The 13408-nt window shown below is 32.7% G+C and overlaps 1 pseudogene; it reads left to right on the top strand.

The window, feature by feature from the left end:
* The first annotated feature begins 654 nt into the window (after positions 1 to 654).
* Positions 655 to 1260, top strand: LOC149243923 (putative LRR receptor-like serine/threonine-protein kinase At3g47570 pseudogene; annotated as a pseudogene).
* Positions 1261 to 13408: the final 12148 nt, after the last annotated feature.

Below are 13408 nucleotides of genomic sequence, written 5' to 3'. Positions count from 1 at the left end.
GTCTTCTAAGCCTAGATCTCTCTTCCAACTCCTTGTCGGGTACAATACCAACTACTCTCATCAAATAAAAAATACTTCAATATTTGAATTTGTCTTTTAATAATCTCATTGGGGAAATTCCAAGAAGAATGATTTTTTGTAAATCAATCAATTATCATGTCCTTCAATGGAAATCCCAATCTTTGTGGACTAGAAGTATTCCAATTATCAACTGTCTATCAAACACAAAGAGGTCATCATGCAATCATGAAAACAATACTATTGCTAGTGAGTGGAGCCATTTTTTTTATACTATGTTGCCTCTTTTTAAGATTCCTATGGAGAAGGAATATGCATATACAAAACAATGATGTCACAAGAGATATTTTCCAAAAGTTAGAGCATCGAAGGATCTCTTATCAAGAGCTTCACATAGTGACCAATGGCCTTGTTGAGGCAAACTTGCTGGGAACAAGTAACTTCAGGTTAGTATATAAAGGAATTTTAAGTGATGAAACTCTTCTTGGTGTGAAAGTTCTCAAATTGCAAAACGACCAGGGTGACAAGAGTTTTAAAGCATAACGTAATGTCTTGCGAAAGGTTTGACATCAAAATCTAATGAGGATCATAACCTCATGCTCCAACCTCCATTTCAAAGGTTTAGTGTTTGAATTTATGCCCAATGGAAGCTTAGAGAAGCATTTGTATCCTATTAGAGATGACAACAATGACCAAGGTGTGCGTGAATTGGGATTGAAAGATCGATTAGACATTGCCATAGATGTGGCCCATGCTATGGAGTATCTTCATCATGATTCTTTTGTGCAAGTGGTGCATTGTGATATAAAACCTAGAAATGTACTTCCGGATGAATATATGTTAGGGTATGTAACAGATTTTGGTATTGCAAGATTAATTGGTGAAAGCTCTGCTAATTCACATGTTTCATCACTTGCGTTAAGAGGATCAATTGGCTACATTGCCCCAGGTATGTCTCTTTTAAACCTCTCTTTTATTTTCCCTTTTTCAAAACAATATTTGTATGGATTAATTAAGTAAAATCTAATGAAGCTTTCCTTTGTTGTAGAGTATGGATTGAGCGGGGCACTTTCCACCCAAGGGGATGTTTATAGCTATGGAATTCTTTTGTTAGAAATTCTTACCAAAAAACAACCAACTAGTAACATGTTTGTTGGAGACCTAAACTTGCACAATTGGGTGAACTTCGCATTCCCAAATAAATTGAAGGATGTAATTGAAAGTGGTCTTTTATGGAGCTGAATTTGAAGAAAAAAATGTATGCACATGCATAATTTCATTGCTACATATTGGATTGCTTTGTTCAAATTTCTCACCAGAAGAAAGACCAACCATGAGAGTTGTGGCAAGGATATTGGAGAATATTAGAGAGGATTTAGTGGCAAATGTAGCCACTTCTAGGAGATTGAGACCAAGCATATCCAATTTGCTTACCAATACAAATGAAACAAGAAAGGATGCCCCTACATCAAATAAACAAGATTCCTTTACATGAAGTTAATACCAAAAAAATATTTTCAATCTTGTCATTCTTTTTATAACTAAAATATTTTTGCCTTTTTAGTTATTCCTTTTTTTTTACTTTCGTATATATCTATGATTATTCACAATAGAAATAATTTTCTATTACAACACTATATTAAATAAATTACAATTGTATTTAATTTAACTTATGATCTATTTACTATGTCAACAATTTTATCCATAAAGAAAATTATCCGATCTATTTACTATGTCAACAATTTTATCCATAAAGAAAATTATCCATAAACAAATTACAAATTGTGTAAAAATTAATTGCAATTTTTTACCTCTATAAACATGGGGATTATTATTTAAAATTTGACCATATATGAAAGTTATTTGTATGAATTTATTTTGTAAACCACGATGGAGTCTAATTAGTTAGTGAATTTATTTTATGAACTATGCTGGAGTTTAATGAGTTTATTGGAAAAAGTTATATCATTGCCTTTTCAACATTCTCTTAATACTGCTTAATATATTAAGAAACATTTTAATCTTTTCGAGTGACAGTAAATAGAATAAAATGATGTGGAATATATATAGATACTCTTCAGAAAAAATTTAAACCTTAACATAATTGTCTCTCTCGCCACCTGGGCAGCTCTACCTCTCCCTCCCTGGGCAATTTGTCATTTCTCCATATGCTAATTATAATAAATATATTAATCTGAATTTAAAACTTATATATAGATAAATGTTACTTTCCTAAATAGGAAAAAAACCGCAAAACATAGCCTAACAAACTATACGAAATTACCCTACTTCAAACTCATTTGTAATAAAAATGTGTAGGCAAAATATACGAGACAAGTCACTCGGAGCTCGCTTGATTCGTGACGGAAAACAAACTTACTTGCATATTGCCGAGTAAGTGGAAATACAATTTTTTTCTTCCTTGTAAAAAAAACAGATTTTCTGCATGTAAATTTGACTAATTTAATTGCATTTTCTAAATATTTTATTTATCATTCTTAATTTTTAATATATAAAATTAATTATATATCTTTTTAAGTTTATCATTCTTATTTTTAATATATGAAATTAATTATATATATTCTCTAAAAACTTAAAGAAGTCATAGTTAACGCAGCCTTCTTCCCTTCCACCTGATTTCTATAATTTAAAATTAATTATATATATTATTTTAAAACTTAAAGAAGTCATAGTTAGCGCAGCCTTATGCCCTTCCACTTGATTTCTATAATTATGCTTGAACCTGGAGAAGATGTGGAAAGAGAATCTAAAAAGGTCAAAATATTAAATCTATCACATACCAAAGTATATGTGAAATACAAAATTTATATAAAGGACCCAATAGAAATTTAGATGTAATGGTTTATATATCTAGCGGTTAAGATATATCTAAAATAATATAATATTACTTCAAATTTTGTTAAAATAATTTTAATTTTAATTTTTCTAAGTAAACATAATATTACATTATATTTGATAACCTATTATATAAAGTTTTACAACACTGAAATATAGAGCACTTTCAATGCAATAATAAAGACCATAATTATAATTATATTTCATATAAATAAAATAAAAGTGATTAGAGTAAAATCATTTTGAATAAAACTAGTTATTAAAATGATATTTAAAAATATACATAGATACTAAGTTCAACCAATGGTAGTAAGAGAGACTATTAATTTTAATAGGTGATTCAAATATGAAACAATTGTGTTTTGTTCTCATAGGTGATTCATCACGTAGTAAACATACAAGGTTTTATTTTTTTAATTGGTGGTTATATTTGAAATATTGGTCTTTGGTACAACATTTTAATTTTTTTGATTATCAATCTTTTTATAATATCCATTATCTAATGTGTTTAGTATTCTCATGATTATTCGATGTATTTATATTATCTTTTTGTACAAAATTTTATTTTTTTAATAATTTTATTAATTTTAAAAGTTTTTTAATTAATTTTGAAGTGTTTTTTTTTTATAATTAATATATTATATTTTTTGAAAATATGAAGTATATATTAAATCATGAAGTTTTATGTTGATTTGTTACTAAGAAAAATCAAATCAAATTTAAGATCTTAATCTTTTCAAAAGAGAAAAGAATATATTTATACTTGCAATGGGATGCTCCTACTCGACCTAGAGGCAACTCTAGTTCAAGGTGAGTAAAATGACTTTTGACATCCATTAAAAATAATTTAAACTCATTCAACTTGCTTAGACTATTATCCTATGCATCCCTTCTATCCATGAGCACCTTTCCCAAAAGATTTTTCAAGTGCCAATACAAGTAGTGGTTTTTTTTGCTCATGGTGTTCTTTGTGTCCAGAATCCTAGTGAAACCATCCAAAACCTACGAGTCAAGAATTCCCTATCTCTCATGACATTATTTCTCTTTCACACCATTAATCTCTGACTAAATCTCAAGAGGAGTATGGGTATGAAAATGATGTGTTGAATCCTCTGCACATAACCAAGCCTGTGAGCCTCCAACATTATAACAACCTCCAATAACTCAATGGCTATGGACATGCTAATGAGTCATAGCCACTGAAGGAAGGGATAGACGTGCTAGAATGTGAAGCCCCAAGGTTGAAGGATGAGTAAAGTGCAGCAAAACAAAATGTTGAGACCTTCCATGAGGACAAACAAAGGCTCGACGGTAATTAGAGAGTGCAACTTATCCACAACATGTTCCAATGGGCATAGATGGAAAGGTGAGAACAAGCAGCCAGTTAGAGATGTGAAAAGGGGGATGATGCAACATAATTCCATGATGAGCAGAAGAAGCAATAATGAGAAGATCAATAGTGTAGACTGGGAAAGCATACCAATCAACAAAATGTTATGTCCTGCATCAAAAGTTTTGTAGGCATCGAACACACGAGTGAGATTAATGCTAGATTCCATGCAAGGTTGTGAAAGACACATCCAAGGTGATAGAGATTAAATATCTAACCAGCTAGCACATTGGTGTACATGATTGCCCGAGGCCAAGATCACACTTTTGTCATCCACATCTGCAATGATGGCCCATCGAGGATTTATTAAATAACATTATTGTATCTTTTCAATATTTTATCCCAAATAGTTCATTAATGATTATTATATAAGGAATAAAAATTAAGAAAGAAAAATATGAGATGAATGTATGTTTTTTATATTTAAAAATAACATTTAATCATAGGAATCCATGAGACGTAGACCAATTGGTTTGTGTGGAGTTTACTCTGCATAATGTTTCAGGTTCAAACCTCATGGGGAAAGGTTAAAGATGGAAACCACATTTAGAGAAATTAACATTATCCTAAGAGATATCTAAACTTACATTTAATCATGAACAAAACATAACAAATCAATATATGAAATCTTCCACAACTTTATATAAACCCACACAAATAAGAACACAAAATATGAATCATACCACTTCAACTAATTTCCTTTTAACTACAATTTTAGTTTAGTTCAAATAAATAATTTTTTTATTTTTTTAATAAAAATATTTTAAAATCATAAATATTATTTTTTCATATATAAATTATAATAGTCTTACAAAATAATTTTGTATTTAAAATGTTTTAAAATTAAATAAATAATAAATAATTCTATGTATATATATATATAAATATCAAATCAACATAAATATATTTTAAATAATAAAAAAATAAGCTTAATAAGAAAATAATTTAGGTATATTAAAACATTTAAACAAAATAAAGTGTCTTAAATTAATCTCAAACTTCTATTTAATAAGAAAATAATTTATGTATATTAAAACATTTAATTTATGTATATTAAAACATTTAAACAAAATAAAGTGGCTTAAATTAATCTCAAACTTCTATTTATTATAGACCATAAGTATCAAATTTCTTATATGTAGCTTCCTTTATCTTTTAATAGGAAAGAGTTTTATACATTAAATTAAATGATTAAAAATTATATATTAAATTAAATAATTATATATTTAATTAAATAGTTAAAAATTATATATCAAGTAATTTGATTTTTTTGATATTTGATCAATTTAAGTTTAAAATAAATTTAAAATAGATTTTATAATAATGATAGATACTATTTTTGAAAATAAATATTAGAAAGTTAATATAATAATAAATAATTTGAAATTGTGATATAATGAAAATGTTTTTAACCTTCCAATATATTAGTGTCATGTAGATATATATCTTATGATGTTTTAAGAATTTTTTTTTTATTTCATTATAAAACTGGTGAAAATTTATTTTTATTTTAATAATGATATATTTTTTTTATTGAAACTAGTGAAAACATAAAATACTTTTACTATTTTGAACTATAATTGATATAATAATATTAAAATGAGTTCTTTTAAATTTAGACATAATAATATTTTATTATTATTATTATGTTAAGTAATAACTCTAACTTTGACCCTTTGTAGTTTGATGAGGATGATCACTTAGCTAATAGATTCAAGAGAGAATCTGAAAACATAATCGATAATTTATTTGGCACCGAGCTCCTCAAACTTTGTAGTTCCCAGGACCTAATTATTTGTAACAGTATTAATAAATGACATATCTCCAGCAAGATGACCTGTTTCCATGGGCTGGGTAGCAGTGTCGTGGATTATGCAATCTCTGACATCCATGTCCACAACCATATTACAAAATTTGAGCTTCTTAACGAGTACGAGCCTGACTTTGACCACATACCTTGGTATTTATCCCTCAATCTTATTATGCATACCAACCACATGTAGGAGAACAATGAAAGAAAAAGTCACATTCACTTCGATAGAAGTAATGTCGACCTTTTCTTAAAGAATTTGGAAAGAAATTTAGGCTCCCTAACTTATAATTGCAACATTGATCAAATTTACTACCATTTTACTACTACCCTTTCCACCACCATTAGCAAATTCTCTAATAAGACTTCGTATAAGAATAATAATAGAACTTCCAATCCTTGGTATGACAAAGATTGTAAAATCATCAAGAAAGCAATAAGAGATGCCCCTAATGGGAGCATTAAGATCTAGAACATAAGTATATACAAATATATCATTAAGAGGAAGAAGAGGTCATATATTAATAAGAGACAAGAGCATCTTCTCCACCTTTCTAATGTTGCACCCAGAAAGTTTTGGTGGAATGTTATTATTCGTAAAACTAAAGATAATCATTTTATCCCCCTAGAAAATTGGGATAACTATCTTAAGTAGTTTTATGACTCTCCGGACACCATGGACACCATCTTAAACGCTCCTATTAAGGATGATATTTTTCCTATGGGACACATTGCATTTGGGATTAATAAGCTCGTTAATGGGAAAGCCAAGGATATTGAAGGTTACTAAGCTGAGATATTTAAAATGGGAAAATCTATCCTCATTCCTCATCTCCACAAGCTTCTCAATTTGGTTGTAAAGCATGGCTTCCCTAAGCTTTGGACGTAAAGCCTTATTGTACCTACCTTAAAAAGTAGAGACAAAAGAATTCCCTCTAACTATAAGACCATTATGATTAGCCACATCCTAGCCAAACTTTATGGGCTCAGTCTGGAAAAAAAAATCTTGACCTTTGGCTTCAGAACCTCAGTAAAAGAGATAAAGGGCAAGCTGGTTTTAGGAGACATCACTCGACCATCGACCACCTTGTCACCCTTAGGATTATCACAGAGGAATGTCGCAATAGTAAAACTGATATCTTCTGTTGTTTTGTGGACTTTATAAAAGCTTTTGACACTGTCCCTCGAGGTAAGCTCTGGGCGAGGCTTGAAGAGATCATTGTTCCTCCTTAATTGAGGATTGATGTGATCCGCCTCTACGAGACTGTCATTTCCAAGCTTAAGACCAACAAAGGGTGGTCTAAATATATTAAATGTAATATCAGGGTTAAGCAAGGTTGTCCCCTTTCCCCTACCCTTTTTGGCATTTACATCAACAAACTAGAGGAGTGTTTGGAAATTGCCATGAAAGACACATCCAAGGTGATAGAGATTAAATTATCTAACCAGCTAGCACATTGGTGTACACCATTGCCCGAGGCCAAGGTCACACTTTCGTCATCTACATATGCACTAATGGTTAAAGCCCTCATCGAGGATTTTTTAATTAACATTATGGTACCTTTTCAATATATTTTCCCAAATGATCCATTAATGATTATTATATAGGGAATAAAAATTAAGAAAGAAAATATGAGATGAATGCATGTTTTTTTTATTCAAGGTCATAGGAACCCATGAGATATAGACCAATTAGTTTGTGTCGAATTTAGTCTTTATAATATTTCAAGTTTAAACTTCATGGGGAGGAGTTTTGGATAGAAACCACATTTGGAGGAATTAAAACTATCCAAAACTTGAACCCACACAACTGAGAACATAAAATATAAATCATACCACTTCAACTACAATTTTGATTTAGTTCAAATAAATAAAATTTTCATTTTTTTAACTAAAGATATTTTAAAACCATAAATATTATTTTTTCATATATATAAATTATAATAACTTTATAAAATAATTTTGTATCTAAAATTAAACAAAAATAATAATAATAATAAATAATAATTTATAATTTTATGTGTATATATAAATATCAAATCAACATAAATCTATTTTAAATAATAGTGAAAATAAACTAATTAAAAAATTAATTTATGTATATAAAAATATTAAAAAAAAATGGCTTAAATTATTCTTAAAATTATATATATTAGAGACCATAGGCATCAAATTTCTTATAAGTAGCTTCCTTTATCCTTTAATAATAGGAAAGAGTTGATACATTACATTCAATTAAATGATTAAAATTCATATATTAAATAATTTGATTTTTCTAATATTTCATAAGTTTAAGTTTAAAATAAATTTAAAATAAATTTTATAATAATGATGGATACCATTTTCGAGTTGTATTTAGCGTGATTTTTTGGAAGTTTTTTCAATCTAATTTCCCTAAAATCCTGCTGAAAGTTATTGAAATCACAAACTTGATAGGTAACCCATGCACAATAGAAGTACCCTATGGGTTTTTCATGATCCTCAAACCCATATATTTCGGTGGGTGTTTTCGGTGTAATTTCTCTAAAATCCCGCGGGAAGTTATTGAAATCAAAAACTTGATATGTAACCCATGCATGATAGAAGTTCCCTAGGGGTTTTTCAGGTCCTCAATCGTTATATACAATAAAAAAAACCAATTTAAATAACACAAATTAAGATTTCACCAATCAAAAACTTGTTAAGATTTCACCAATCACAAACTTGATGGGTAACCCATGCACGATAGAAGTGGCCTAGGGGTTTTTCACGGTCCTGAATCCATACATACAATAAAAAAACTAGTTTAAATAACACAAATTAAGATTTCACCTCAAATGTTTCCGCGAGATTCGACACAGAAAGTCCAAAAAGTCACACTAAAGACAACTCCTAATATTTTTTTAAAATAAATGTTAGAAGGTTAATATAATAATAAAAAAAATTTGGATAATGAAATTACTTGCCGGAAACTCGCAGGAGAAAGGAGAGAAAATGGCTCCCCGCCCCGCCAAGAAGGCCGCCGCAACAAACCCTACTCCAAAGGAGAAAGCTGGAGATGCCAAGTCGAAGCAGATAACGCCAAAGGCCGATACAGTGCTGGCTGATACTGTTGAAACCGAAAACCCGAAGCAGATATCGGCCAAATCTAATGGAGAAGAGGCAGCACCTGACGCAGACATAGGCTGGATCGAAACGGCTAGGGTTTCTGGACGCCGGAGCGCCGCCGCCACACTGCAGGAAAAGGATGGGGGTTTCATTGCAGCTAACCCCCTCAGGAAATCGGTCGCAGGGATGCCGAAATCGAACATATGGACAAAGATTTGGCGCCGCGGCGGGCCGAATAACAAGATCTCTGTGGTTGATAGGTCCCTTGAGGCAGGTCGACCTTCATACAAGTAATGGACGCTTTCACTGACCCCGGGATTTACTCATCGTGTGCCGACAAAACCCTTTAAATTTCGACATGGCGTGGATGATGTAGCCCGTCAACGACCAGATCTGCAAACCCACCCTGATTCAGTTACGCATAAAGATATGGGAGGAATATACAGGGCGGGAACGGCCATACAAATAAAGGCTGAACAGAATGATCCGCCATTACCACCCAGTCGGCCAGATCCAGCAAAGCAAGGGTTCCACAGGATCGACCCACCTCGCATGGACGCTGATCTGGCTCAGCGAGGGCTCCACAAGATCGATCTACCCAGTACGGATGCAGATCTAGTTCACTTTTTCATCAAATTGATTGATGGCCAACACTTTTGCATGAGGCTCAGTAAGGCAATGAGCATCCATGCATTAAAAAAGGAAATCCAGGGTCGCCTTGGAACCCCAGCACAACTTCAAAATCTCATATACTCAGGGTACAGTATGCAGGACAACAAAACCCTACAGCACTACAACATTGCCAAAGATTCAACCATTACCTTCACTCTCCGACTGCGTGGTGGAAGCACTGGAACCAACTCTAAAAATACAGGTTCCTTTCGGGATGCAGTAAAAGGGAAGGAAAAAATGAAAAATAAAGCAGCACCGCCATCAGATTTACCAGGACCCTACATTGTTGAACAAAAGCCAGAATCACCAACTCTACAAGTAACTATGCCAGAGGTAACTAGTTTACACACAGATTTATCTAATAATGCAGTTATTTGTAGATTTAACGGTTTCTGGCCAAAATTAGATGCCCTGCACCAATGGATCTTTTCAACATGGACAACTAACTGTGAAATTTACCTATGCCCCAAGGGGTTTTTCATAGTTAGGTTTAACACAGAACAAGAAAGAGACAGCATTATCAATCAGGGGCCATGGTTCTGGGGCAGTGCTGGCCTCTTTACCACCCCCTGGTTTTCTGATTTCGACGCCAATACAATGATAGTCTCAACAATGCCGGTATGGGTAAGGCTACATGGGCTCCCACTACACTTTTGGCACCACAAATTATTAATGGCCATTGGGAATTCCCTTGGAAATTCCTAAAGATGGATGAAGACAGAGCTATCAGGGGAATATTTACATTTGCCAGAATATGCGTAGAAGTGGACTTGAGCCAGGGGCTACCTGACCACATCACGCTGAAATTCAATAATACTCAATGGATACAGCAGCTTGACTATGAGAATACGACATTCTGGTGCAGGAGCTGCATGCAAACAGGGCACCTTCAATATGACTGCCCTTTCGCTCGAAAGGACCCCAGGAGAACCAAAAAACAACAAAAAAAACCCAAAGGCTGGCAGCACACTGACCCATTGGAAGAAGAAGACATCAACGTGGAACCTACAGAGAACCAGATGGAACCAGACACACAAATGAGCCAGAAACAGTCACAGGGAGTGAATGCCCCAACTACTCAATTGGATCCGCATATTTCAGATATGCATCAAGAGCTACAAATGGAAGTTAGTGGCATCAAACGAACCCATGGATCAGAGGGCTCAGAATCTGACAAAGAACTCCAATTGATCCCAATGGAAAACCAGCTAGCTATTATTACACCCACACTTGACTCTAGAGGATGGCAGCGGGTGGAGAAGAAGAAGGGAAGGAAAGTTTAGGCTTGCTGGAACTTATTCTTTTTTCTGTTTCTCTAGTTCTGTTGCTTCCTGTCATTACAGGAACAGTCATCTGCTATGTTGTGTTATTTATCTATTTGCTACCTGTCATTACAGGAACAACCATCTGCATATGCCTCTGGCATCTACAAAATGTAATTTTATCAATATGAATAAAATTACGATTTTTTTCTACGGCAAAAAATAATAAATATTTTTAAATTGTGATATAATGAGAATGTTTTTCACATTTCAATATATTAGTGTCACGAGGATGATAAATCTTATGATGTTTTAAGAATTGTCCCCTTTATTTTATTATAAAACTTGTGAAAATGATTTTTATTTTAATAATGATAATTTTCTTTATTGAAACTAGTGAAAATATAAAATACTTTTAATATTTTTAACTATAATTAATCATTTTTATAATATCCTCGTTTATTTTATCTTCTAATTATTTACCACATTATAAATTTTTTAAATTTAGATATAATAATAATATTTTTTTTTTTTTAATTTAAACATATTATTATTATTTTGTAAAATAATTTATTTTTAATAATTTAACTGAGACATAATAACTTTTTCTCAACATTAATATAGATAATTATAAATTTATATAAAAGAAATACTTTCATAAATCAACCAAAGTCGCAGGAGAGACGAGGTCTTGTATAGCTCTCGAGGAAACTTGGAAAAGGCATATCCCTAGGTCAAGGATATATAACAAACAACCAAACCAAATTAATCAAACTCTCAAGAAGATGGGTGAGACCATAAAATGATCAACGTACTTTTTTTCACCCGTATACATCAAGATATGTAGTCAATTTTGTTAATCTCTATTACGAATCCAAAGATTTTGAATTCTATAATTCTCTCTATTACACGAACTGCTCCCAAGAGTTTGGAAACCAGTTTCACTGGTTCCCGCATTTCCGAGAGCTTTGGAAATGTATGGGAACGTTCCTTTTTTAGCGGGAGCTGTAATGGGAGTTTGTGTAACAGCTAAATGACAATTTTTCACATAAAACTTATAAATTATATTGAAATAAAAATCAATACAAAAAAATAAAATAATAATAATGTTATACACCTACAATCATAAAGATTATAAACATTAGTCCACAGTGACCCTTGAGCACACATATATATATGTATTCAAGGCATTTATGTAAGTTTAACAATTCGTATGTGATTGCAAGCTGGTCTTTAATGATCAGGTGGGGAAATCTGAGAGGGGATCCTTTGAATTTAATGAACACATTTATCCATGGCGAGGCTTGCTTGGTTGGAACTCGCACGTGGTAACACGTGGCGAGAAACTTGACCGAGGTGTGGTACTGGTGCTCTATCCCGCCATTTGGCTTACTCTGGCATCCTTGATCTTCTTCTGTCAATCTGACAGTGGGAAATGGTTAGAGTTCATTTCTCTAACTAACCTCTCACATCCGAGCCTATGTTGCTTCAGTGTTACGGCTGCTCCGGTCTCCTACGCTACTCTGCTATGGCTGGGGTTCTCTAGTTTGAAACGGTGATGAAGGTGGAACCTCTCGGCGCTGGTATCTCATTAACCTTGATATACAGAGGGTTTTATCTGCTCAACTTTGAGGTTTTAACACCAAATTGTGGGGTTCAACCTCATACCTGTCCTAAGGTCTCATATCCTATTACAGGCATGGCTTCAAAGGTTGCAGAAGTGGCGGAAAGCAACCAACACTCTGAGACACTGGAAGATGGTAATTTTTGTCCATAACAGATTTCCACATCCACCGTTCTTATTGCAATTTCCTTCTCATTATAGTTTTACTACTGTTTTATGCATTCTTATCCTCGGCTTCTGGAGTTGTCACTAAAACCATTCGCCTTTCTACACATAATCGTTTCAGCAAGAGGATGCCTCGACTCCAAGTAAGAATCCCTCTTATCATTAGTAAACTTATTATTACACCGGAAGGGTCTTAGTCTGCACTGATTTTTCTAAATCATGGTGTTTTTTGACAGGTAAGCAATTTTAGGGGAAACTTGATGCTTGAGTTCACGGCCATTAATTTCATAAGGGCTTACAGCCTCCCGGTGGTTTTACAAGTTGGTGCTAAAACTTTTGATATTCTATTTCATCCTATCGTTACAGGGGTTTCATGGAGAGTTGTTGGCTTTGTGGGCCCTGACCCAGGTTTAGCGTCACCCAAACAAATCCCTACACTATCGACCCTTTTGGCATTAGCCCGCGGAGCGCAGACCAAAGTCTCACTCGAAGTAATATGGGGGGATGCTGGAACCAAATTTCTG

This window comes from Pinus tabuliformis, chromosome 8 (genome assembly GCF_031772625.1).
Source record: "Pinus tabuliformis cultivar Carrire ecotype Pingquan chromosome 8, CPIR1, whole genome shotgun sequence".
NCBI lineage: Eukaryota > Viridiplantae > Streptophyta > Pinopsida > Pinales > Pinaceae > Pinus > Pinus tabuliformis.
The sequence above is the reverse complement of the archived record's forward strand: the minus strand, read 5'-3'. Positions and strand labels throughout refer to the sequence as shown.